The sequence below is a fragment of the Miscanthus floridulus genome, chromosome 2 (genome assembly GCF_019320115.1).
Source record: "Miscanthus floridulus cultivar M001 chromosome 2, ASM1932011v1, whole genome shotgun sequence".
Lineage (NCBI taxonomy): Eukaryota > Viridiplantae > Streptophyta > Magnoliopsida > Poales > Poaceae > Miscanthus > Miscanthus floridulus.
This window is the reverse complement of record NC_089581.1, coordinates 133,212,194-133,239,874: the sequence shown is the minus strand read 5'-3', so window position 1 is coordinate 133,239,874 and position 27,681 is coordinate 133,212,194. Positions and strand designations below refer to the sequence as shown.

Here is a 27,681-nt window from a genome sequence, read left to right as displayed (position 1 = left end):
ACAGCCATGATGAGATCCTTGCCGAGGTGCGCTAACGCCTCCTGCAGGCGCAGCAGCTATCCAAGAAGTACTACGATGCCAACCACCGTGACTTGGAGTTCGTCGTCGACAACTAGGTCTGGCTGTGACTGTTATACAGAACAACGCAGTCCCTGGACCCCCCGTGCCAGACGCAAGCTTGGGCCTCGCTATGCAGGACCATTCTAGGTGTTGGAGCACATTGAGCGCGTCACCTACCGCCTGCAGCTGTCGGAGGGCGCCGCGTCCATGATGTCTTCCACGTGGGGCTGCTGAAGTGGCACCGCGGAGATCCACCGGCTGTTCCGACCACCCTTCCACCGGTCCTCATTGGTCGCATTCTGTCGGGACCAGAGCGGGCGCTGTAGGCATAGTAACACCATGGTGTCTGGCGCGTGCTGATCAAGAGGGGCGGCCTTCTGGACGAGGATTCTACCTGGGAGCCTCTCGACGAGTTCCGCGAGCACTTCCCTGACTTCCAACTCGAGGACGAGCTATTTGCGCATGCGGGGAGAGATGTTATGACCGGGGTTCAGTACACCCGGAGGAGGGCCATTAGTGGCTAGAGGCATAGGGAATTATGGGCTTGGCCTAATTTATTATTATTTATTTCCTATTATTAGCAAGGAGGAGAGTTATATAAGCAGATGTAAGACACTTTGTGAGGGGAGGAAAAAAGAGCCAACATAATTGCTCGGCTTCCTTTAGGGAGCCGAGAGACCCCTAGTAGCCCTAGCCACCTCCGTCTCTTCTTCTATGCGTGACCACGGCGCCCAGAAGCCGTCGAGCATGCCTCCAGCCTTGCCCTCTCCTCTCTCACTTGTACAACCTACGAACTCGCATCGGTAGGGATCGGATTCCTATCACCTGACATGTATTTTAAACTTCACTTTCATGTTTATGCTGTTGATTTTACCTATATTTATGCCAAATGAGCTGAACCCTTCATCCAACATGGTGTCTTAGGTGCTGATTGTGTTAGGTAATGGGTAGAGGATAGCAAAGCTAACATGTTGCTTCACCGTCTTCAATGGTTCCTAAGGTATGCCCATCCAATCCGTTACCTCTGTTTTTGTATTCACCCGTTTTTGTTCACGCAAATTTTAGTTGCCTCAATTTTCTAACTTTTTGCACTCCATCTCCTATTCTCAGTCCCGAAGACAACGGGCTTCCCCATCGAGGCTCATGAAGCTATACAAGGATTTGACTCCCATCTCAAAGGAAAATAATAGATTTAATAGATTTTGGTGGTCTCTTGAAGATTGCTTGTAAGACTCTACCTGTAGATTTTGCAAACTGGTTGATGGTTGAGTGTTATGATGCTGATTCATCGGAGCTGGTGTTTCTTGGAAGGGGAAGGATTCTAGTTAATGCTGATTCAGTGTGCAGTGTTTTTGGTCTTCCAAACAATGGTGATGAAGTAAAATATGAGCTTAATGTTGATGCTATCAACGTCATCCATGAGAAGTATGGTATTGATGACGGGACAACACCTAGTATTGACTCTATATTGGAAAGGTTGAAGAAGAATAGGACAATCAATGATGATTTCCTAAGGTCATGGTTGATAGCAGTTTCAACTTTCTTGTGTCCTTCAACTGGCTTATCTATCAGCCCAAGGTGCTACCCAGCCATTGTGGATCTTTCTAACATCAAGAAGTTGAATTGGTGTCAGTTTGTTGTTGACTAGCTCAAAGGCGCCAAAATGGGCAAAAGGAAATCTTTTGAGAGTTGTCTTCTTGTCCTTGTGGTAAGTTGCTTTTGCGTCTTTCTTGTATGATGCAGTGTTTGGTAAGTGTTGCTGCAGCACTAGCAGCCACAGCGTTGTTGCAGCAAGCACTAGCAACCTCAGCCATATATGTTTCTACTTCTTTTCTTCTTATGTTTTGATGTCCTCATTGATTCTCATCTTTGTAGATTCTCTATGTAGACTCGCTTGTGGTTGACAACGTACAAATCCCTTCCACCATGCCTAGAATTGCAGCATGGTCAAGGAAACTATTGGATCAGGTCATCAAGTTAGACACCAACCGTGATGGCTCATTTGGGAAGCTCAAGGTATGTATCAATAGCTCAATGTGCCTTCCCTTTTGTCGCTAAAGTATCCCCATGTCCATATTATAACTTTTTGCCTCTACATGTTTATGTGTTCAATTGAAAGGAGCAAACTATTCTACTCCATAGCTTTCATTGTTCAAGATGGATGATATAAGAAGATTTGTATCCTCAAAGGTTCCCAGGGCATTTTAGATCAGGTTTGTACATGGTCTCTTCTCTAATGATGTTCTTACGACTACTAATTTTTGTTAAATGTACTTGAATGTGTTTGCGTGAAAATTTGTGTTGGCAGACCCGTTGTACATCTTATATGCTAAGACTCAAATGTTAATGTGTGTTGCCTTTCCTATTTACTAAGTTTAGAGTTTGGCCTATTGCTTGATTGTTTTTTTAAAAAAAATTACAAAATTTTGATTCATCCTACACTTCATCCTTTTTTTCTGTGTAGTTTCTTCCGCGTCTACTTTTGACTTGTGTAGTAGTATGCTGATTCATCCTTTCCTAGAGTTTAGCTTAGCTTTTCATGAATCCCATGATGGCCTTGCCTTTTCATGAATCTCGTGTTCTTAGCATGCCCATTTTAGCATCTTCGCATTTTCTTAGGCAATTTAAGTGTCATTTGTTAGGCAACAATGTCTTCCTAAATAGGCAATTTATCCTATTCTTACTAGTAAAAAAGGCCATCCCTTTTATTGCTTATATGGTTGCTTAACTCTACTTGTCCCCCCCATTCGTGGGCCTGCACAACACAAGCTTGTATGAATCTTGTGGAGGCCCATTCCACTTGTTCACTTTCACTCCTTATTTTGGATTTTGTCCAAAATTTGTGTGCATGGTTTCATTCCATTACTTACACCTATTTTTTCCTTTTCTTTTGTCCTTTGCAGAAAAAAGTACGCTCAACACTGCTGTTAACTAGTTCTGCTCTAGTTTCACAGAGGTTGTAGGCATATTTTTGGTGTTGGGCACACATAATTGCTACCAGAATACTAATAACTTGCCTGGCTAATGATATTAAATTGCTTACCAGACTACTAATAAATTGCCTGACCAATAACTTGCCTCACACACATAATAAGTAGTGCCTGATCTCTGCCTGGTACTGACCAGCTATAGCTAGTAGTGGTTATAGTAGTAGCAGGTGTACTAGATGTAATTATGTATAGTTATCTAGAGTTGTAATATTAGGCTTTATAGTTTTTTAAACATTGCAGCATAGGCATTAATTGTAGGAAACCATTACAAAAATGTTTACATGCTTTACCTCTTATAAATGCAGTCTGTCTTTCTAATTCTGCACAACATTATCTTTGTGAGTTACCCACTTATGTAGTAGAAGCTTGCGTATAGGGATGCCACTCTCCTTGAAATATTGCATTGAACGTCCATCCCAATGTTCAGCATGCATCAACATATGGAAACCACAATCATAACTGCAGAGACAAAACAAATAATATAGAACTCAGTGCAGATAACAAATCTGATTATATGCAGAAAGATAACATTAGTTATACCACAAAAACTACTTACTTGTTGGACTGGATTGGAACACCCAACAAGTTCATAATTGCATATGGGCTTCTTTGCCTCATAACTATGTTTGGTCCAAAGTTGTTTGATTGCCCCTATCAAGGTGTTATAGCACTTGAAGAGAGCTTCATCTTCTAGAGTTCTCATTGAGTCTAACACCTCAAACCTTTGGTTTCTTAGGTTCAAGACAAACAAAAAGAAGTGTCCTACTTGTGTTGTAGATTTTCCATCTCCAAGCAATTGAAGCACAGGGAACATCACCTATGTTGGGTTGGTTATTATCAATGAATGTCATTGCGGAAGAAAAAATCATGTATGATGAAACCCAAATACATGTCAAGATATGAACTTACCATTTGACGATGGTCTAGATGGTTATCTGGACGCTAGAATACACGTGAGACCTATGTCGTAGTTAGGTTGCCCTCCTACATGAAAGTCTATAAAAAATAGCAGCAAAATTGCCTTAACAAATTAAGAAAATTACTGACAAAAACTTAAAAAATTACTTGATACTAAAAGAAAAATTGCTTCTGTATAGATTTATAGTACAAGAATAATAAAAGAAACTATGAACTGACTAAGGCCAGCAGCTGGTGTACATTGGTGTTTGATCAGTTGTGAGACTTGCATGTTCAGTAAAAGTTCAGAGAAAGTCAAATTGTAACCTGATTTAAATTACTCATTGAAAGCATCTAGGCCCCTAGTTGAGTTTCGGTGATTAATGACAACACGAGATTACTATGACTAACGTGTGTTTTGTAGAGGCAATTTGAGTTAGGTCATGGTAATGACAATTGATTGGGCAATCATGGTTGTCATGCCCCTGACGATGGAAATCATTTTGGTTTTCAAAGGATGGATGACAAGGTTAAGGATGGACTAGTTTTAACTGTTGTTTGGTGTTGGAGAGACACTTAGAGTAGTTTAGGACTTTGTTTTTTCTTTGGCCATACTATTAAGGATGGTATGGACTAGTAGCTTGACCTAGGTGAGTCTATTGGGTTAGGTGTGGTGCACACTTATCAAAACTAGCACTAGGTAGCTCAGGAATAGCCCTAAGATCAATTGGAGTTAACTTCATTCACATAGGTTTTCGAGTTTGAAGTGAATGGAGGGTCAAATGACTGACCGGACGCCGGTCTGGTTGTGAGCGGACGCTAGAGGGTGAGTCTGGACAGTTCATTTGATCAACTGGAGTCATCTGGTACTGACCGAGTGCTGAGTGAAAGTGGACCGGATGCTAGGGTCCTGTGTTCGGTCAACTCCAGAGAGGTTCTAGAGAAGGATTTTCTTGATCGGACACGTCCGGTCGGTGCTGACCGAACGCTGGTTAGGATCCGATAACTGACCAGACGCTGAATAGCGAAGTGACTGGACTCTGGGTTCCAGCGTCCGGTCAACATCAGTAAGGTTGCAGAGAGCGTTTTTCTTTACCAGACGCTGGTTAGAGTCCGGTCATAGCATAACGGCTCTTTGCAGGTATAACTGACCGGAGCGTCCGGTCACCCCGCAGAATGCTGACTCAGCCTCTAAACGTTATGTTTTGAATGAGGGGGTATAAATACTTACTCCACTTGTTCAAGGGAGGTCTCTTGCCCATTTGTTTAGCTAAGAAACACCCTTGAGAGTGCAAAGGAGAGCAAGAGCCTAGTGAGGTGATTGAGATTTGAGAATCCAAGATTAACATCCTCATTAGTGCAAAGAGAGTAGCAAGTGTGCATCCACCCTTCTCATTAGGCTTGTCATGGTCAAGTGAGAGTTTCTACTTGTTACTCTTGGTGATCGCCATCACCTAGACGGCTCAGTGGGGATTGGGAGTTTGGTGATCATTCGACGAGCTTGTGGATGACCCAACTCAAGTAGTGAGCAGTTGTGGGTGATTCACCGCAACAGAGTGTCGAAGAATCAGTCCGTAGAGAGCACTTGATCCTTACGCGGATCAAGGGGGAGCTACACCCTTCCTCAGGTGCTCCAACGAGGACTAGTGAGGAGTGGTGACTCTCTGATACCTCGGTAAAACATCGTCGCATTCCTTTCTCTCTCTTTACTTTAACCATTTACATTTGAGCAATTCATTTCATGTCTTTACATTCCTAGAATTGCCATGCTATAGTAGGATTGGAACTTAGGGTGCTAACTTTTATGCGATAGAATAATAGAAACACATTCTAGGCACAAGGGATGAAGTAGGCTAAGTGTAGGGCTTAATTATTGAAAGAATTTAGAATTAGCCCAATTCACCCCCCTCTTGGGCATCTTGATTCTTTCACTCATTACTCATTGTGCTCTCTTCATTTGTTTTTATAGTCGCAGCAGAGCGGCTGCATCTTAAGTGTGTGTAGTATTTGACCTGGGATACATGTCAATGTGCTCACAATAAATTCTTGGGGTGGGCTATTGGCAAATGGCAATGGCATGGAAGTAGAAACAACAATAGCAGGAGACAGGTTACATCCTCTCTCCAATTAAGGCTGCTAAAGCCTAAAAAATGGGAGGCCTACAACAAGTGTAGGGGCATGGGCCTCTAAATTTTGCCCTAGCTATAGTAGTGGGAGCTACCCAAGTGCAGGGACATGGGCCACTAAATATGTCCTCGATGAAAGTGCAAAAAAATAAGCAAAACTGCCTGAACAAATTAAGAAAAATGCTAATAAGGATATGAAAAATTACTTGATACTAAAAGAAGAATTGCTTCGGTACAGATTTATAGTAGAAGAATAATGGAAGAAAAATATGAACTAATTGGGACTCTATGTCTACTAGTGTCGTCAATTGTGTAGATTGCAATTTCAGCAACTAGGCTCATTAGCTTCCCACCAAGCTTAATAGATAGAGCAAGATGATCTAGCGTCACATAAAAGCTCTAGAAACTGATTATGACCATGCTGCACACATAAAAGAAGCAATAAAGTGAGCATAATTCATTGATAACATGATGATCAACATTTTTAAAATAATGAAGGAAGACATGGTTATGGGCATACTCACTCTTGAGCTTTTGTAGATATAGTAGACCTTACATTTCCATGTGCACACACAACAGTCAAAGTGGGCATTCGGTTTAAACCGACAAATCGATTCGGTTTGTTCGGTTGCTGTAAACTTCGGTTTCCACAGATCAACAACCGATCGGTTTGCCATAGAATCAAAAACCGATGAGTTCGGTGTCGGTTTCGTCGGTTTGGTTTTTCGGTTCCACCGAACCAACCGAGGCGAGCACAGAGGAACAAATCAACAGAGAGAATGGAGAACAGGAGAAGAACAAATTGACAAGGAAAGGTCGCAGATGCCGCACGCTCCGCTACCCGCATCGGCAAAATCCTGCTCGGCGCTCTCGGCTTCAAGCTCTGAGCTCTCCGATTTGCCTCCCAGGTGCCGCCGCCTGCCGCGCCGCTGCTCATGTCACAGAACCAACCAATTTATAAGAGTACAAGTACAATGGCAGCACGCAAGCGGTCGCACTGTCATATTTGAACCCATATAAACCCGGTAGTCCGTCGAGTACCACGACGGGTCTCGATAAACGATTTACAACAACCAAGATCGTACAGGATTCAACATACATGCCACATATTACATAAAGTTCACAGATACATTTCGTCATTAGAGTACGAATAAAAGTTATTACAAACCGAGTTTGATAAATAAAGCGGAAGCAATTAAGTTCAAAAATAAAGTTTCCAACATAGTTTAATACAGTGCCAAGTCGGATCACGGTCTACAAAAGCAAGGATAGGAATTAATAAAGAAGCATGCCCAAGGCTTACTCCTCATCCACGGCGGGATAGAAGCAACTCTTGCAATAACCATGATACACAGTGCCATCTGCAACAATGGGAAATAAAACCCTGAGTACGAGAAGGTACTCAGCTAGACTTACCCATCATGAACCAGAAATAAAATGACTCCAAGGATTATGCAAGGCTGTATAAGTGGATGTAACTCAACAACATTTTTGCGTAAGAGGCAATTGACCCATTGTACAATTATGATTCCTTTATCAAGTTTATTATAACTATCCATTTCTAGATTAGCAACTATCCTGTGCCAAACATGTGGTATATAATTTAGAAGCATACAATAGTAACCATAGCAGGTATCGTAATTCCATATTAATCTGAACCATCATGTTTCATAACACAGTTACTACGATGTTGGGACTAGCCAAGTTTCTCACAATCCAGGAGAGACGGCGATTCAAATCGATTTCAACCAGCTGAGAATTTATTCCTAACACAAACCCAGGTCTACCAGCCACGATAGCCTTAGGTCACCTTTGGTACAACTCAGGTACACATTTCATGGGTCCATACCATGCCGCACAATCTGGAACACTAGATGCCAGGATGCTCAGGCCAAGCCTGCCCTTAGGCTCAGTCTGATCGTTCCCCGAAAGGAGCGCACAACAGAACGGTTCCCGGCCTGAGTTGAATTACTTGGCTTCACAGTCGGAACGAGTTATCCGGCCAGCTAAGTGAGAGGCGTGCGTTCAATCTTGTCAGAAGCGCCAACAATGGTACGGTCCTTAATCGACACTGGCGGGGATAGATCCACACCCAAGACCTCCATGTCTTGTTGCTTCTCTATCGACTTCTCATCCGGTCTCGATTTTCTTTTACCCCATGGTTCTGTTCCACGATAGCAAATATAGCCAACCGTGCTCTAGTATCCACCTACATCTCGCAGATGACAGGACATCACCCGACTTCTACCGGTCTAAGCATGGCTAAGCATATATTCGATCCTAGACCTATACCGGTTAAATGTGTAATATCTGGACAAGGAATGTACATGCATCAAGTGGTTCCATTCAACTCTTATAACCTAATGCATCAATCATAAGTACTTAAGTAAACATTTGTAAATTACTGGGAGACTTAGAATGCTCCGGGGCTTGCCTCATAGAAAGGAAGTAGGGCGGTGGTCAGGACACTCCGAAAGCTCTTCAGGGTTCTGCTCCACGCCTTTGGGAGCTACGGCTTGCGGATTCTCCTGCTAGTCCCCTTCCTCTGCTTCTTCGAATTCCAGCAACGTGATCTCTTCCTCCAATCCTAGATGCATGAGTATGGCATAAGTATTACGAATGCATATATGTTAATAAGTGCATCATGTTTATTGAGTAGGTGCATATCTCTTCTCAATTATTTAATCATCTACTTCCACAATGCATCGACTATACCACAAAACAGTAGCTACTTGTTTCACTCATAACTGGAGTTCTACTAATCCAATACAGTGATCCTAGACTTTCTAGAAAGCTTATCAAATTCTCTACAACTTTGTTATTAACCATTTTTATAGTACACAAAATTTTCAACATGCAACTCATCAAACTACAGAATCTATCCGAAACCCTTTTAATTTTTCATTTTAAAGCAACGATACTACTACTTCATGTAATCACTCAAAATTTGACAACCTAAAGCTTACCAACAGTTTAAGCATGTCAAATACATCCAAGACAATAAAATGGTGACGCCCAAACTATTTATTTAAATGCCTTTATTATTTTACTTAGATTTTTAGGTTAAATAATAAACATATACCAGATGTGCTTCATAAATTCTCAAAAATTTACAGTGCCTTACTAATGCTATCAAGGGACTACTATAAATGTCAAGAACATATTTTTCCTAAATACTACACTTCCTAAGGAACACTAACAAATTTATTTCACAATTTTTGAAGCTACCAAACTGAAGATATAAAAATTACAAAACATATGAAATCTGCATTCAAAATGAACTGGCTTTAATACACGGAGTCGCTGACATGCGGGACCCACTGGTCAGTTGACCCCACCGGTCAGCGAGACAAAACAGAGCACGACGGTGCCGCTCGACGCTGCGCGGCTAGAACTCGTCGACGGTGAGTCCGTCGGCGGTGACGTCTACACGGTAAGACCTACTTGACCGTGCGCACCAATTGAGATACTAGGTGGGGCCTCTCGCTGGCGCTAACTACAGCGGCGGTGGCCATGGCGGATCGGCGAGGCAGGACCACGGCGGTACGCCGGTGGAGGCCATGGCGAAGCACAAAAGGGCGCGGACGAGCTTCCCTAGGCTCAGGCGAACCTAACGCACACGGTTGTGTGGTCTACGGTGGAGGGAGGTGCCCCAGCCACGGTGACGGGCATGGCGGGGATGCTTCGGCGAGCTAGCGCACGGCGCTGTTGCTTACCAAGCGCTCTCAGCGAGCTAGTGTGGGCACGGTGAGTCGCTGAGATGAGGGTGGAGAGGTTGCGGTGGCGACCGAGTGGCTAGGCACAGGTTTGTGCTGTCGACGGTGATGATGGCGCTGCGGAAGCTCTGCTGCTATGGCGGGTGAAGAAGAGGCTGAGGAAAAACGAAAATGGTGAGCACGGGAGGGAGCGGGCGGATGCTGGGGAGTTGAAGGCATGCATCTGCCTGCCTTGGTCGTGCTGGGCAGAGCGCCGGCGACGCGTAGCCAGCCTCGCGTCCACACGGCGGCCAAGACCTGAACCGGTCGGCCACTGAAGAATCGCGATTCAGTTCATTTAGTCGAGCGAGGAGCAGCCTGACAGCGTGTTTTCAAGTCGATCAAACTCCTAATCCGTGGACTTCTAGCCAAAACATCCTAAACCAAAGTTGAAGCCCAAAGTACCAGCTGCAAATCTTGTTTAAGGAACTTGTTCTAATTCACAACAGAAACAGAGTAAAATCATCCCAAACATCAGCTGTTAGCACGGTTAGGGTACAAGACTTAGAAAAATTTCTTAAGTGTTGAAATCTTGATTTTGCTAATTTTTGTGGGACCAATTCAAGCATGTTAGAAGCTAAATCAGTCACTGACCCAAAAATAAAAGTTGTTCCTTATGTCAAATACTACAACTTTGCTTTAGTGATCTCCCCCATGCAAGGTCTGTACACCTAGTTCAAACTTGGTCAAACAAGCTACATTCAAATGATGATACATACTCAAACTATGACTTAATGACCTAATTAGCCCTAGCCATAAATACCAAAGTTGTTCATGATGATATTCTAAACATCTTTAAGCTATTTGCAAGGTCATTCAATCATTTCATGTAGTAGTCACTCATTGAGCTAGTTAGTATAATCACAAGAAAGTTGTGTTGGTTCATGAAATGTAACCATGAACAAGGTCCTATTTGCTACTCTAGGTGTTGCTACATGTTTGTGTGACTCACATCTACCAAGTACATGTGTCCACTCATGATCATATGCATAGACACATGGAGACATGAAATAACGAGAAAAGTTGCATATGTTTAAGAAACATGCGATAATAAGCAAACGTCGTAGATGTTTCAATCCAATGTTTCAAGTATCAAAGCTTATATATGAATGCTTTATGATCATGCTCATGCTATGCAAGTCAAGTTATGCAAGGCTAACACCCGAGGTGTTATAGCCCCTTCCCCTTATAAAAATCTCGTCCCGAGATTTGCAAGACCTACCATTCTTGGAAAAAGGCGGGATAAACTTCTCGTAGATAATCTTCTCTTTCCCACGTAGCATCTTGTTCACTATGATTGTTCCACACCACCTTATAGAATTTAATAATCTTACTCCATGTTACTTTCTCCATCTCCTCTAATACTCGAATTGGCTTTTCTTCATAGGTCAAATCCGATTGAAGCTGCACGTTGGTGGGTGCAATAGCTTCTTCAGGTACTCGAAGACATTTCTTTAACTGAGAAACATGGAACACATCAAAGATTGCACTCATCTCTGATGGAAGTTGTAACTTATACGCAACATTTCCTTTTCGTTCCAAAATTTTGTATGGCCCTACATATCTTGGTGAAAGCTTCTTTTTCATCCCAAATCTTTTCACACCTTTCATGGGTGATACTCTCAAGTATACGTAGTCACCCACTTCAAAAGTCAGTGGTCTTCTTCTTCTGTCGGCATAACTCTTCTGTCTTGATTGAGCTGCCTTCATATGTTGTTGGATGATACGTACTTGCTCTTTGGCTTCATTGACAAAGTCAATACCAAAGTATCTCCTTTCACCGGGCTCAATCCAATTCAATGGAGTTCTGCATTTTCTGCCATATAAGGCTTCAAATGGAGCCATTTTGATACTCGCTTGATAACTGTTGTTATAGGAGAATTCAGCTAAAGGTAACCATTTCTCCCATGAACCTTTTGAAGATATAACACAAGCTCTAAGTAAATCTTCTAGGATTTGGTTCACTCGCTCTGTCTGTCCTAAAGTTTGTGGATGGTATACCGAACTTCTAATTAGCTTGGTTCCCAAAGCCTAGTGTAAGTGCTCCCAGAAATGAGCTATGAACTGTGGTCCTCGATCTGAGATTATAATCCTAGGTACTCCATGCAGTCTCACGATTTGGGAAACATATATCTCAGCGTATTTTCCAACTATATACCGTGTGTTCACGGGTATAAAGTGTGCTGACTTAGTGAGACGATCAACAATTACCCATATTGAATCGTGACCTTGCGGCATCATTGGAAGGCCTATGATAAAGTCCATGCTGATTTCCTCCCATTTCTATCCTGGAATAGGCAATGGCTGAAGTAATCCAGCAGTTTTCATATGGACAGCTTTTACTCTACTGCAGTTATCACACCTAGCAACATAGGCTGCAATCTCTTTCTTCATCTTAGTCTACCAAAAACGGGTTTTCAAATCTTGATACATCTTACTACTACCTAGATGGATAGATAATTTGGATGAGTGAGCTTCATCTAAAATTTGATTCCTTAGCTCACGGTCTTTTGGTACCACGAGTCGGTCCTCAAACTATAATACACCTCTTTCGTCCAATCTAAAATGTTTGGTTTCCTGCTCTTGCATTTTTCTCTTGATGTGACTTATTCCTACATCTGTCTGTTGTAGCTCTATGATTTTGCCCTCAAGTGAACAACTGATTGTGATATTGTGTAGTACAGCAGGATGTAACAAGTTGAATCCATCTTCCAACAATGCTTCCACAGTGTTGCAATGGGACTTCTGACTGAGTGCATCGGCTACTACATTAGCTTTACCCGGATGGTAATGCACTTCTAAATTGTAGTCCTTAATCAATTCTAACCATCTTCGTTGTCTCATATTCAGCTCTGGCTGGGTAAAGATATACTTGAGACTTTTGTGGTCATTATAGATATGACATACATTGCCCAACAAGTAATGTCTCCATATCTTTAATGCATGGACAACGGCTGCAAGTTCCAAATCATGTGTAGGGTAGTTGACTTCATGTTTTCTCAATTGCTGAGAAGCATATGCAATTACTCTTCCTTCTTGCATAAGAACACATCCTAAACCTATTCCCGATGCATCATAAAATACATCAAAAGGCTTTTCAATGTCTGGTTGTGCTAGCACAGGTGCTGTAGTCAACAAAGTTCTGAGGGTGTGAAAAGCTGTTTCACATTCTGGTGTCCATTTGTACTTCTCATCTTTCTGAAGTAGTCTGGTCATAGGCTTAGCTATCTTTGAGAAATTTGGAATAAACCGACAATAGTATCCTGCTAACCCAAGAAAACTCCGAACTTCATGAACCGAAGTTGGGGCTTTCCAATCCATGACCTCTTGTACTTTTGATGGGTCTACAGAGATTCCATCTTTTGATAAAATGTGACCTAAGAAAGGTACTTTGCTTAACCAAAATTCACATTTGCTAAACTTGGCATATAGCTTATGCTCCCTCAATCTGGATAGGACAATCCTCAGATGCTCTTCATGATCTGACTCATTTTCTGAATAAATCAATATATCATCGATAAACACGACCACGAACTTGTCAAGTTTGGGCATGAATACCGAGTTCATCAGGTACATGAAGTAGGCTGGAGCATTTGTTAGTCCGAAAGACATAACCAAATACTTGTATAAGCCATACCTAGTAGAGAAAGTAGTTTTAGGTATATCCTCTGGTCTGATCTTGATCTGATGGTAGCCTGATCTCAAGTCAATTTTGGAGAATACCTTTGCCTTCGCTAGCTGATCGAACAAGATGTCGATGCGGGGCAACGGATATTTGTTCTTGATGGTCACCGCATTGAGTGGTCTGTAATCTACACACATTCTCAGTGACTTATCCTTCTTTTTCACAAACAAGGCTGGACATCCCCACGGAGATGAGCTAGGTTGGATAAGACCCTTGTCCAATAGATCTTGCAATTGAACCTTAAGTTCCGCTAACTCATTGGGTGGCATTCTATAGGGCCTTCTGGATATGGGTGCCGTACCTGGCACTAATTCGATCTTAAATTCCATGTCCCTATCTAGGGGTAGACCTGGTAATTCCTCAGGAAATACATCCGGAAAATCACAAACCACGGAGATATCACATATTGTGGTGGTTTGGATAGCACAGGCTAAATGTTGGGGTTCGAAATCGTAGGAGAGTGGTACTAGAAAAGCATTCCCTCCCGTGGGTTCTCTCAACATAATAGTACGGGTGCTAGTGTCAATAAGAACACCATGATCCTTCATCCAATTCATGCCTAAGATTACACTTATCGATAACCCCGGCAATATTATCAAATCTGTTGTGTACTCCCTCCCTTGTATAGAGATGAGTACATTTTTGACTATCTTTTTGGTAGTAACAGTTTCCCCTGTTGAACTTATGTTAAAACCCCCTTTGCTTACTTCAATTATTTCTTGATCATGTCTAGATGCAAATGCTTGACTCATAAATGAATGAGAAGCTCCCGAATCAAATAAAACAACAGCGGGATGCTTGTTGACGAGAAACATACCAGCCGTGACAACTTCTCCGACGGGCACTTCCTCCACAGCGGTATAATGCACTTGTCCCTGACGTGCCCTGGCATTCGCTTGTCTTTGATTGTTCTGATTCTGGTTGCTATTCTTCTTGGGGTGGGGGCATTCCTTGGACCAATGACCCAGTTGGTTACAGTTGAAATATGGTTGATTACTTCTGAATCCGGTGGAGCTGTCCTGACTGCCATTTCCTTTTGGTAAGGCAATAGTGAACGCCTTACGGAATGGTTTCTGTGGCCTATTATTCTGAGCTTTAGGTGGTGGAGGCCTAAACTTGGGTGCAGGTGGACAGAATTGTGGCCTAGCTGTGATAGGCGCTTTTGACTGGAAAGATCCGGATGCACCGGCCTCATATGCCCTCTTGCGACCCTTAGCAACTGCATGCATGTTGTTGCGGTTTTCTTGGGTTAAGGCATCACTAATAAACTCATTGTACGTGGCACACCTAGAATTTGCCATAGTCTTCATCAGTTTAGTACCCAAACCTTGCTTGAAACTCTCTATCTTTTTCTCCTCGGTATCCACAAAACCTGGAGCATATCTGGATAAGTTGTTGAATGTGTGCATATATTCTGTGAGTGACTTTGTTCCTTGAGTGAGCCTCATAAATTCGGCTGCTTTCATGCGCATTAGGCTCGGGGGAATATGGTGTCCCCTAAAAGCCAGCTTGAACTGTTCCTAGATAACTTGCGCATTAGCAGGCAAAGACGACAGGAAATGTGTCCACCAGATCCCTGCTGGTCCTTGCAATTGATGAGAAGCATACTCAGCTTTTAGATGTTCTATGACCCTCAGCAGACAAAATTTCTGCTCAATGGTATTTAGCCACTCATCAGCCTGCAGTGGTTCCTCAGCCACCTTGAAGATTGGAGGCTTCGTGTCTAGAAACTCCTTAAATGTTCTGTGCTGATTTGGCTCAGCCCCTGGTTAATGTGGGTGGCCACGAGCAGTGTTTTGCACGATAAGGCGCAAAGCTTCCTCCATTGTCCTCTGGCTCCCTAGGAACTGGGTAAAGAACTCCTGAGTAGACAGCGGCGGTGGGGGTGGCAAGTCGTCATGGTTGCCATCCTGGCTGCCACCAGCTCTAGCACGGGTGCGCGTCATCTGCGATGTTGCAACAATAAGTGATTATTAGTTGATGTCAAGAGATTGCAGATGAATTAGGTACTCATGCCAAACTGAAATTACTGGAGAAAATTCTCAAAATCATAATAAAAATAGAGGCATAACAATTCATTCTCACAACATGACATCCCCAATTTGACCACTCATCGCGCTCATAACGCAAGCAAATTTAAATCGTGATTACCGACAAAGGACTGGAATTGCACTGATGTTCAACCAAACGTGCGATTAATCAACATTACATGATAGTCGGGTTACTAATGCCAAATTCAAACTACAGGTCCATTACATGAATAAAGGTGATACATTAGACCTTCCATTAAGTACTAAGCGATCTAATCCTCATCATGACTACTATCGAGGTCAGACGTAGGATCATCTCCTTCCTCAGGCTCCACTTCTTCTTCAGGCTCTACTTCTTCTTCTTCCTCGTCCTCTTCTAGATCCATCTCTGCGGCTCTAGGTGGGACATAAGGGTGGAGCTGATTGTTCAGCAGATGAACCTCCTCATGTAGGTTATCGTTGTATTCTTCTGCATGGGCTAGCTGCTGCCCTAGCTCAAACTATCAAGCTCTCAAGACATCTTCCCTGGACCAGGCTGCATTCCTCTGGTGAGTTAACTGAGCCATCTCTATAGTGAGCCTCTCAATCTCAGCATCGTGCTCCCTCTGAAGCTGATGTCAGTCCTCGCGGGCATGACCAAGAGCACCAGACACACGTCTGAGGCTACCTTCTACTCCATCTAACACTCATCATTGCGAACATGGCGCTCATGGCAGGGTTATCACTATTCTGCCCTTCTGCTGCACCAATCTCCAATGGTCTTCCTCTTGACTGCTGCCATGAGTCAGTGGAGGGGTTACCCCTCGGAAAGACTCCAACCAAAGCGGCTGCCAGCTCCTGAGGAAAACGATCCATGATATCCCTTAGGATCCCAAAGGCTGCTCTGCCAGCTGCTTCTTCAGCAGTCCTACCAGTTGACTCATAACACCAACCTGTCTACTCAGAATCGTCACCTCGGGGACGAACAACGGCCTCCACAGTAACCAAGAGACCTTCCCCCAACTGCTCATTTGCCTAGAAGTAGCGGGGTTCCATCCCATCAGGATAGCCTACATAGCTAAGCACTCTCCACAAGAGTGTAGGCATCCCAAACTCTCCAAGGAACGTGTGACGTTGATGGGTACGTGGAGCAAGCTGACGGCTAGGAGCTCTGCCTCCGGTGGACTTGCGAGCAGTCTGCTTGGTGCGTGCCATCTGCACCATTAACATGTACCCCTTGGTGAGACAATGCCATAATGGATAAGAGTTACATAACCGAGTAAGAATTTTATAAGGGGAGGAACAATGTAATTATGTGAATGGTAATTATCATGATGCATGCTCGTTCCGTACGTCCTCATAAACTTAAGAAAATTTGTTTCTAACGGTAGACACGGTGGCATACATACGTCTCTCATATATATCGTAACTAGTCGAGCTACACGTTTCGTTGTTAGTGTACCTGCATAAAATTTCATCTCAGCCCTAAACCCATAATGAAATATGCAGAATGTAATTGTAAATACTTCCATATATGTATATCCATACATATACCTCCATATAAATCTACCCGACAATAATTTAAACCCACAATTAAATACGTACCATATACGCATGCAGGCATGCGTACATAGCCATATCAAAGCTAACTCTCCCGACCGCACGCTCACATCTTGCGGTCATACACTCATCATCTTACCTTGGCGTAGAGGCAATTGATCCATACATTACCACTCAAGTGAATGGCATCCATACAATAGCACGCCATATGGACGACGAAGTAAAAACCCCTATGTTAGTACTTAAATAGCCACCTAATAGTCCTTAATTTGGGCATAAGGAAAGTGATCATTGGCACACTTTAGATTTCAATACCTGTTATATAACTATTAGTAGCTAGAGAAGGGTTTTTGGAAAACAAAAACTTTTGTTTTAAATACACTTGTGACAATTAACGTTGAATCTTGCTCTGATGCCAGCTGTCGTAGAACCGACCAATTTATAAGAGTACAAGTACAATGGCAGCCCGCAAGCGGTCGCACTGTTATACTTGAACCCATATAAACCTGGTAGTCCGTCGAGTACCACGACGGGTCTCGATAAACAATTTACAATAACCAAGATCATACAGGATTCAACATACATGCCACATATTACATAAAGTTCATAGATACATTTTGTCATCAGAGTACGAATAAAAGTTATTACAAACCGAGTTTGATAAATAAAGCGGAAGCAATTAAGTTCGAAAATAAAGTTTCCAACATAGTTTAATACAGTGCCAAGTTGGATCACGGTCCACAAAAGCAAGGATAGGAATTAATAAAGAAGCTTGCCCAAGGCTTACTCCTCATCCACGGTGGGATAGAAGCAACTCTTGCAATAACCATGATACACAGTGCCATCTGCAATAATGGGAAATAAAACCCTGAGTACGAGAAGGTACTCAGCTAGACTTACCCATCATGAACCAGAAATAAAATGACTCCAAGGATTCTGCAAGGCTGTATAAGTGGACGTAACTCGACAACATTTTTGCGTAAGAGGCAATTGACCCATTGTACAATCATGATTCCTTTATCAAGTTTATTATAACTATCCATTTCTAGATTAGCAACTATCCTGTGCCAAACATGGGGTATATCATTTAGAAGCATACAATAGTAACCATAGCAGGTATCGTAATTCCATATTAATCCAAACCATCATGTTTCATAACACAGTTACTACGATGTTGGGACTAGCCAAGTTTCTCACTATCCGGGAGAGACGGCGATTTGAATCGATTTCAACCAGCTGGGAATTTATTCCTAACACAAACCTAGGTCTACCAGCCACGATAGCCTTAGGTCACCTTTGGTACAACTCAGGTACACATTTCGTGGGTCCATACCGCGCCGCACAATCTGGAACACCAGATGCCGGGATGCTCAGGCCAAGCCTGCCCTTGGGCTCAGTCTAATCGTTCCCCGGAAGGAGCGCACAACAGAACGGTTCCCGGCCTGAGTTGAATTACTCGGCTTCGCGGTCAAAACGAGTTATCCGGCCAGCTAAGTGAGAGGCATGCGTTCAATCTTGTCAGAAGCGCCAACAACGGTACGGTCCTTAATCGACACAGACGGGGATAGATCCACACCCAAGACCTCCATGTCTTGTTGCTTCTCTATCGACTTCTCGTCCGGTCTCGATTTTCTTTTACCCCATGGTTCTGTTCCACGATAGCAAATATGGCCAACCATGCTCCGGTATCCACCTACATCTCGCAGGTGATAGGACATCACCCGACTTCTACCAGTCTAAGCATGGCTAAGCATATATTCGATCATGGACCTATACCGGTTAAAGGTGTAATATCTGGACAAGGAATGTACATGCATCAAGTGGTTCCATTCAACTCTTATAACTTAATGCATCAATCATAAGTACTTAAGTAAACATTTGTAAAATACTGGAAGACTTAGAATGCTCTAGGGCTTGCCTCATAGAAAGGAAGTAGGGTGGTGGTCAGGACACTCCGGAAGGTCTTTAGGGTTCTGCTCCACGCCTTCGGGAGCTGCGGCTTGCGGATTCTCCTGCTGGTCCCCTTCCTCTCCTTCTTCGAATTCCAGCAACGTGATCTCTTCCTCCGATCCTAGATGCATGAGTGTGGCATAAGTATTACGAATGCATATATGTTAACAAGTGCATCATGTTTATTGAGTAGGTGCATATCTCTTCTCGATTATTTAATCATCTACTTCCACAATGCATCGATTATACCACAAAACAGTAGCGACTTGTTTCACTCATAACTAGAGTTCTACTAATCTAATACAGTGATCCTAGACTTTCTGAAAAGCTTATCAAATTCTCTACAACTTTGTTATTAACCATTTTTACAGTACACAAAATTTTCAACATGCAACTCATCAAACTACAGAATCTATCCGGAACCCTTTTAATTTTTCATTTTAAAGCAACGATACTACTACTTCATGTAATCACTCAAAATTTGACAACCTAAAGCTTACCAATAGTTTAAGCATGTCAAATACATCCAAGACAATAAAATGGTGAAGCCCAAATTATTTATTTAAATGCCTTTATTATTTTACTTAGATTTTTAGGTTAAATAATAAACATATACCAGATGTGCTTCATAAATTCTCAAAAATTTATAGTGCCTTACTAATGCTATCAAGGGACTACTATAAAAATTTCATGTCATTTTACTAAGTAGAACATCCTATACAAAAATGACAAGGAAGCAAGGCTTGAAATAGCATAAATGGAAAACCCTATTGAAAAGTGTCAAGCAATAGATTTCCTATTTTACTTAGCATCCATATACTACTAGGATTACCTCCAACAAATTTCATGAATTTTGGATTCCTAAATAATTTATAAAAAATTACACAAGGATCTCCTAATTATAAAAGAAAATTCTATAACTACAAATCTACAGATGCACTCATCTTTAAATTTTTACCAGAGCTCATATATGCTAATACTAGCTTACCACAAAAATTTCATAATTTTTGGAGCACAGGAACTCTAGATATAAAATAAACAAATTTGAATGCATTCAAAAGCACATTTCAAATCCCTATTTAAATCTCCAAAAATTTCTACTGTAAATGTCAAGAACATATTTTTCCTAAATACTACACTTCCTAAGGAACACTAACAAATTTATTTCACAATTTTTGAAGCTACCAAACTGAAGATACAAAAATTACAAAACATATGAAATCTGCATTCAAAATGAACTTGCTTTAATACATGGAGTCGCTGACACGTGGGACCCACTGGTCAGTTGACCCCACCGGTCAGCGAGACAAAATAGAGCACGACGGTGCCGCTCGACGCTGCGCGGCTGGAACTCATCGACGGCGAGTCCGCCGGTGGTGACGTCTACGTGGTAAGACCTACTTGACCGGGCGCACCGATTGAGATAGTAGGTGGGGCCTCTCGCCGGCGCTAACTACGACGGCGGCGGCCATGCCGGATCGGCGAGGCAGGACCATGGCGGTACACCGGTGGAGGCCATGGCGAAGCACAAAAGGGCATGGACAAGCTTCCCTGGGCTCAGGCGAACCTAACGCACACGGTTGCGCGGTCTACGGTGGAGGGAGGTGCCCCAGCCACGGTGACGGGCGCGGCGGGGATGCTCCGGCGAGCTAGCGCACGGCGCTGTTGCTTACCAAGCGCTCTCAGCGAGCTAGTGCAGGCGCGGTGAGTCACTGAGATGAGGGTGGAGAGGTTGCGGTGGCGACCGAGTGGCTACGCGCGGGTTTGTGCCGTCGACGGTGATGGTGGCGCTGCGGAAGCTCTGCTGCTATGGTGGGTGAAGAAGAGGCTGAGGAAAAACAAAAATGGTGACCACGGGAGGGAGCGGGCGGATGTTGGGGAGTTGAAGGCACGCGTCTGCCTACCTTGGCCGCGCTGGGCAGAGCGCCGGCGATGCGCGGCCAACCTCGCGTCCACACGGCGGCCAAGACCTGAACCGGTCGGCCACTGAAGAATCGCGATTCAGTTCATTCAGTCGAGCGAGGAGCAGCCTGACATCATGTTTTTGAGTCGATCAAACTCCTAATCCATGGACTTCTAGCCAAAACTTCCTAAACCAAAGTTGAAGCCCGAAGTACCTGCTACAAATCTTGTTCAAGGAACTTGTTCTAATTCACAATAGAAACAGAGTAAAATCATCCCAAACATCGACTGTCAGCACGGTTAGGGTACAAGACTTAGAAAATTTTCTTAAGTGTTGAAATCTTGATTTTGCTAATTTTTGTGGGACCAATTCAAGCATATTAGAAGCTAAATCAGTCACTGACCCAAAAATAAAAGTTGTTCCTTATGTCAAATACTACAACTTTGCTTTAGTGATCTCCTCCATGCAAGGTCTCTAACACCTAGTTCAAACTTGGTCAAACAAGCTACATTCAAATGATGATACATACTCAAACTATGACTTAATGACCTAATTAGCCCTAGCCATAAATACCAAAGTTGTTCATGACGATATTCTAAACATGTTTAAGCTATTTGCAAGGTCATTCAATCATTTCATGTAGTAGTTACTCATTGAGCTAGTTAGTATAATCACAAGAAAGTTTAAGTGTTGGTTCATGAAATGTAACCATGAACAAGGTCCTATTTGCTACTCTAGGTGTTGCTACATGTTTGTGTGACTCACATCCACCAAGTACATGTGTCCACTCATGATCATATGCATAGACACATGGAGACATGAAATAACGAGAAAAGTTGCATATGTTTAAGAAACATGCGATAATAAGCAAACGTCGTAGATGTTTCAATCCAATGTTTCAAGTATCAAAGCTTATATATGAATGCTTTATGATCATGCTCATGCTATGCAAGTCAAGTTATGCAAGGCTAACACCCGAGGTGTTACAGCTCATGCCGCCACCGATTTGCCTAGCCTAGCGAGCCGCTGCCGTCGGCCTCGACTGCTGATTCACCGGAAGCCGCCCACCGCTGCCACGTGCCACCGCCACTCGCCGATGCGCGCGCACCACCCGTAGCTGCTGCCAGAGCCGATGCACGGTTTCCCCCACAGCCGATGCTGCCCCGATGCGCGCTCACCGACCGGTCGCTGTAGCCGCCGTAGCTAGGATGCGAGCAGGCCGCCGCTGGGAAGTGCGCGGCCCACCGCCGTCGTGCGCGCGGTCACACCTTGCGCAAGCTCCCGCCGCCACTATGCCGCTAGGAGCCTAGGATTGGGATGGGATACAAGATAGGTAGGATTAGGGTTTGGTGGTCTGGTGGGTGACTGGGTGGAGTATTTATTTGGGGCACCAGTTGGGCCGAAGGATAGAAGGGAGGGCGTCAGCGATTGTTTCTGGCTTTCTACGATTTAGGCATCCTACGATGCAAACCTCGGTTGCTCGGTTCGGCTCGATGCAGGAACCGAAGCCAACACCGATCACTGAATTGTCTGAAAGCAGAAACCGAAAAACTGAGAGTTCAGTTCAGTTTCGGTTCGGTTCGGTTCGGTGGTCGGTTTTCGATGGAAATGTGCCCAGGCTGACACAACAGCATATAAATCACAAACATCCTTGCTGCAATGGAAAATCCTCTTTGTAGCAAAGTCAATATAAGGCGATTGGAGAGCAGCTGGCCTTTTCTGAATCCTTCTTGGGTGAGACTCATAGGTAGGTGTAACTAAAGAATTGCCACTAGCAGGCTCTTTAGATGTGGATGGAGGAGGTACATGATTAGATGTCTGAAACACAACTATTGATTTCACCTTTTTCTTCTCAAACTCAATAAGAGCATCATTTTCCAACTTAGCTGGAAAATGATTCCATCCCTATCAAACTTGCTGCACTCACAGCAGTAGCTTTTCTCTTCTATTGTTGTAACAAGGTAGTTCCTTTTTCCATACCCATAAACAAAATTGTTATTGGGCTCCACCCAATATTGGAACTGCCCTACAGGCTTCACATCATATTCTGCAGTTTTCTCAAACTCTTTGGAGAACTTGTAGAACATATTATTTGTGTATACAGTGAAAGCATGCTTCTCAAGTGGATGCCTTGACCATCATCTTCGCTCATTATCACTAGTCCTGAAGTCTTGCCCATCCTGTGCTACCAGACACTTCTCTTGTATTTTCTGGTACTGTCTCACAAACTGTAACACAAACAAGTTTGGGTTCACATACTTCTTGAGCAAAGCATTGGACCCCTCGCTCCTTTAAGTCGATTGGAGGAGTGGGAAGAAGTTGTGCATGTAGTAGGCTAGAATGAAGCTCTGCCTTATGTGGTACAGGTGCTGAAAATGCTCATTGCCCCCCAAATCATGTTTCTGGACCATAGCGACCCACTTTGACTCAAAATTTTCAGGAATTATGGTGTGGTTCAAGCAATCAACAAACTCCTCATTTAGTTCTTTATTTTTAGCAAGGGCCACTTGCAATTCTTGTGGGTCGTGTTTGGAAAAACGGTGCAAATGGCGGCTCTCATCGCAGCATCTTGATCGGTGATTATGTTGAGGGGTGCCTTTCAGTCCATTGCCTCCAGAAATGTTGCAAACAACCATTCATAGGTAGCTACCTTCTCATTCCTTATAAAGGCACATCCTAGCTAAAAAGTTTGGCAGTGTGTAAGGTCAAGATGGCGACTAGAGGGGGGGGGTGAATAGTCATTTCTAAAACTTAATCGCGTCGGCTAACCAAAACACATGCTGAATTAAAACTATCGGTCTAGCCAAGACTATACCCCTCTATCTATGTTCTCTAACACCTTACAAAGATCCTAATTAAGCAACAAAGGTGCCGGGTGTAGGGTCGAGATGGCAGACTAGAGGGGGGTGAATAGTCCTTTCTAAAATTAATCGAGTCGGCTAACCGAAATAAGTGCGGAATTAGAACTATCGGTCTAGCCAATACTACACCTCTATCTATGTTCTCTAGCACCTTCCAAAGATACTAATTAAGCAACAAAGGTGCTGGGCTAGCTAGAGCTCACCTAACCAATTCTAGGAGCAAGGTCGCACAAACCTATGCCACTAGTACTTTAAGCAACAAGGGAACTCCTACATATGCTAGTAAGTAAAAGCACAAAGCCAACTAAGCTCACTAGCAATGCTCAATAACAAGGCAACCAATGCCAAATTAGAGAGCGCAAATACTTAGCTACACAAACTAAGCAAAGTGACTAACAAGGTTACACAAACCTAATTAGCCACGCAAGGGAGCTACTTCTATGCTACACAAGCAAGAAGGTAACTAGTAAGCTACACAAGCTAACTAATTACAAGAGCAACTACACAAGCACAATGTATATGAAAGTAATTACAAGCTTGTGTAACAAGGATGCAAACCAACAGGAAAAACAAGGTTGACACGATGATTTTTCTCCCAAGGTTCACGTGCTTGCCAACACGCTACGTCCCTGTTGTGTCGACCGCTCACTTGGTGGTTCGGCAGCTAATTGGCATCACCCGCCAAGCCCGCACGTCAAGCACAGCAAGAACTGTAACACCCTGTGTTATGGTTGGACTAAAACACTTGCATCATATGAGCATGAGCATCATCATCTCATTCATAAGCATCATATCATTATGAATATTATCATTTCATGTGTGTTTCTATTTGAACTGCTGGGTTTATGCTAGCAATTGTGTGTGCTCTTGTGTGGTCTATGCAAATGTGTGCCAAATGTCCTCTTAAACAACTTAGCTACACTTAGAATGTCTTTAGCAACAATGTTCATGTTGACCATCTTACCTAATTACACTTCTAAGTAATAGTTTGACTTATGTTGACCCTAGAGCTCTTATCTTTGACTGTTTAAAAAGTACAACGTAGAGTGTTTGCATGTCTGAGCAACCTAAAGCAAAGTTGTAGCAAATTTTATATGGAACAAACTTTGTTTAGAGGTGAAGTCATGAAAATGTGTGGAACAGTCTCAAACATGGCCCACAAGTCAGAATTGGGGCTGATTCTACACTTAGAAATTTTCTAAGTCCAAAAGCTGAATTTCAGTTTCTTGTACCATTGTTTGGAGCCTTGTATCTCCCTAACCTAACCGAATCAGCTCGTGTGCCAATTAGAAAAGTTGTAGTTCTCACCTCAATCTCCAACTTTGTCAACTTAACCTAGAGCTAGATCGGCACCGTTTAAGAATTAATGATCGTCAAAAACTCGCTGTCAGGCCCCATAGATGTTTCTCTGAATCGCGTCTACAGTGCTTCGGCCGGTCAGTCATGGCCGACCGAGCTCAGGCCGCGCACGCCAAGTGGTGGCCGTACGCCGGCGTTGGCCCCGCGGGTCAGGCCATCGCGGACACGACGACGCCACGCGCCTGCTGGCCGGCCTATTTGTTTCGCCTACGCCGCGTCTCGCCTCGCCTGTTCGCCAGAACCGAGCCGCAGCCGCTCGCCATTGCCGGCCGAGCCTCCGCCGTTACCTCGCTCTCGCGCCACTGCAAAAACGCTGTCGCCAGCTAGCTCCAAGCTCCGCCGCGACCTCCTCTTGCTCGTCGTCGCCTCCACGCTGCTAGTCAACCTCTAGTGAGGCCGCTTTCGGCATTCTCGCGCCGTCGCAACCTCGTCGGAGGTGAGCCCGCCGTGGCCAACCACCACCGGAGCTCCCTCTTTCCTTTCTCTCCCATCCCTCGTTGTCTTTGCGAACTCCTGACGCTCACGCCTGGCTTAGGTCAGTCCGCCATGGTCGAAGTTGGCCGGCATGCCTTGCGCAGCACCGCCGTAAGCGCCATTGCCGTCGGCGACCCCCTCCTCGGTAGCTAGGAAGCCCGTTTTCTTCTCCCATCGGTGCGGGGCAGTGAGCTGAGCACGTTGGTGCCACACCCTTCGCCGGAGAAGCCACCGACGGCGAACTGCGCCACCGCCGTTCCTCCTCCCCTGTTTTCTCTCACTGGCGCGCGGGGCCCTTTGTCAGTCGCCGCTGCTGTGGAAGCCACCGGTTGGGCCACTTGCGCCGCGTTTTGGGCCGCGCCAGCGTCGCTCGCGGGCCGCCGTTCTTCGGGCCGGCCCAACAGCAGTAGACTGTTTTCTTATTTGTTTGTTTGTTTTATTTCACAGTTTGGCACATAGATTCAAAAATGTGTATCTCCTAGTATATAGACCCAAATGTTGTGGTTCTAATTTTGTTAAGTTCCTGGTCATGTCTAGTATTTAACAAAAATATTATATGAGCACTTGTTTTAGAAATTTTTGATGATTTAAATAGGACTTTGAAATGTGTTTTTGGGTACATGCAAACTTGGTTGAATTTTATCTTGAGTTTCTGTGGTCCAAAAATTATGAAATTTTGTGGGCCCTCTACTTTGGTGTAGTAGAGTCTCTGGTTGAAATTTTAGAGCTAGTGCATGTGTAGTTTTTAAGTTATAGAATTTCCTTTTATTAATGGGTGGATCTTGTGTGAATTTTCATAATTTTTCTATAGATCCAGTGAAGGTAAAATTTGGTGAGTAAGGTTCTTATGCTAGAATAATGTTAGGAAAAATGTGAAATCTGTGGCTTGACACTTTTCATTAGGGTTTCCTAATTACGCTCAAATTAGACATGTCATCTGTTATTTTGGATACAGCAAGTTATGTTGGTCCTATGGCTTTGAAATTTTTATGTTGGTCTATGTGCAGCATGAGATAGCTACTGTAATTTTTGTAGATTTTTATGAATAGTTTTACTATATATTGCTTTAATCACCTAATTAATTAAATAAATTAGAAAAGGGTAATAAATAATTTATTTAGAAGATGGCACTTTACTTTCTAGTGTTCCTCTGGTGTGTGAAACAAGTTGGTAAACTTTGTTTGGTCAAATTAGGCTTTTGCATCATCATTAAATAATTAAGTTAGTAACCCTGTCAATTCTGGACAGATTCTAGATTTACTGGAATTCAGTTTGGTTAACGTAAGAATCATGCTGTGGTGTTTACAAATGAATTGTAGAGGATTTCATGAGCTTTCCATAATGTCCTCTTGCAAGTCATTTGGATTTATAGAACTCTGGTTATGATTGAATTAAGTGACTACTTGTTGCATATGAAACTTTAACTGTTATTTTAAGTATGTCTTTACTATTCTAAGTTCATGGTACTGTTCCTAGGTGTTAGGCCCTTAACTGAAGATGAGCATCTTTATCTTAGGTTATGCAAGTTAGGTAAGTTAATCTTGTTCTTTCAGTTAAGTTAGAAATATGCTTAAAGTGATTTGAATAGGGCTAGTCTTACTCGGTAAACGAGTGTCCAGTAATGCGTTCGTAAACACTTACTACGATCCATTCATACATGGCTATACATTTCATCATTATCTTCCATCTCTTGTGCATGCACGATTCTTACTATGCATATGCATGCAATAGGTGTTCCGGAGGGAGTTACGCTTCTGGAATTCGAGCCAGTACTTCCGGAGGAGCAGCAGCAAGCTCAGGAGCAGGAGGTGCAGGCCCCCGAAGAAGGAGTCAACGAAGAAGTTCTTGAGTGCCCCGATCACCAACCTTCATCTTTTCTGAAAGGCAAGCCCCGGGGCATTCTAAGACTCCTATGTTTTCAAAATGGTTACTTTGAGTATCTTCATTTATTGATGCATTAAGTGATAGGATTTGGATGCGAACACTTCCTGCATATATATCTATTCCTTGGCCAGTATACGTACCCTGAATCCTATTTAGGTCCAGGAGCGA

General features: G+C 43.4%; 1 pseudogene; it reads left to right on the top strand.

Annotated features, from left to right (window-relative positions):
* Positions 1–1,321: 1,321 nt before the first annotated feature.
* Positions 1,322–25,482, top strand: LOC136537090 (uncharacterized; annotated as a pseudogene).
* Positions 25,483–27,681: the final 2,199 nt, after the last annotated feature.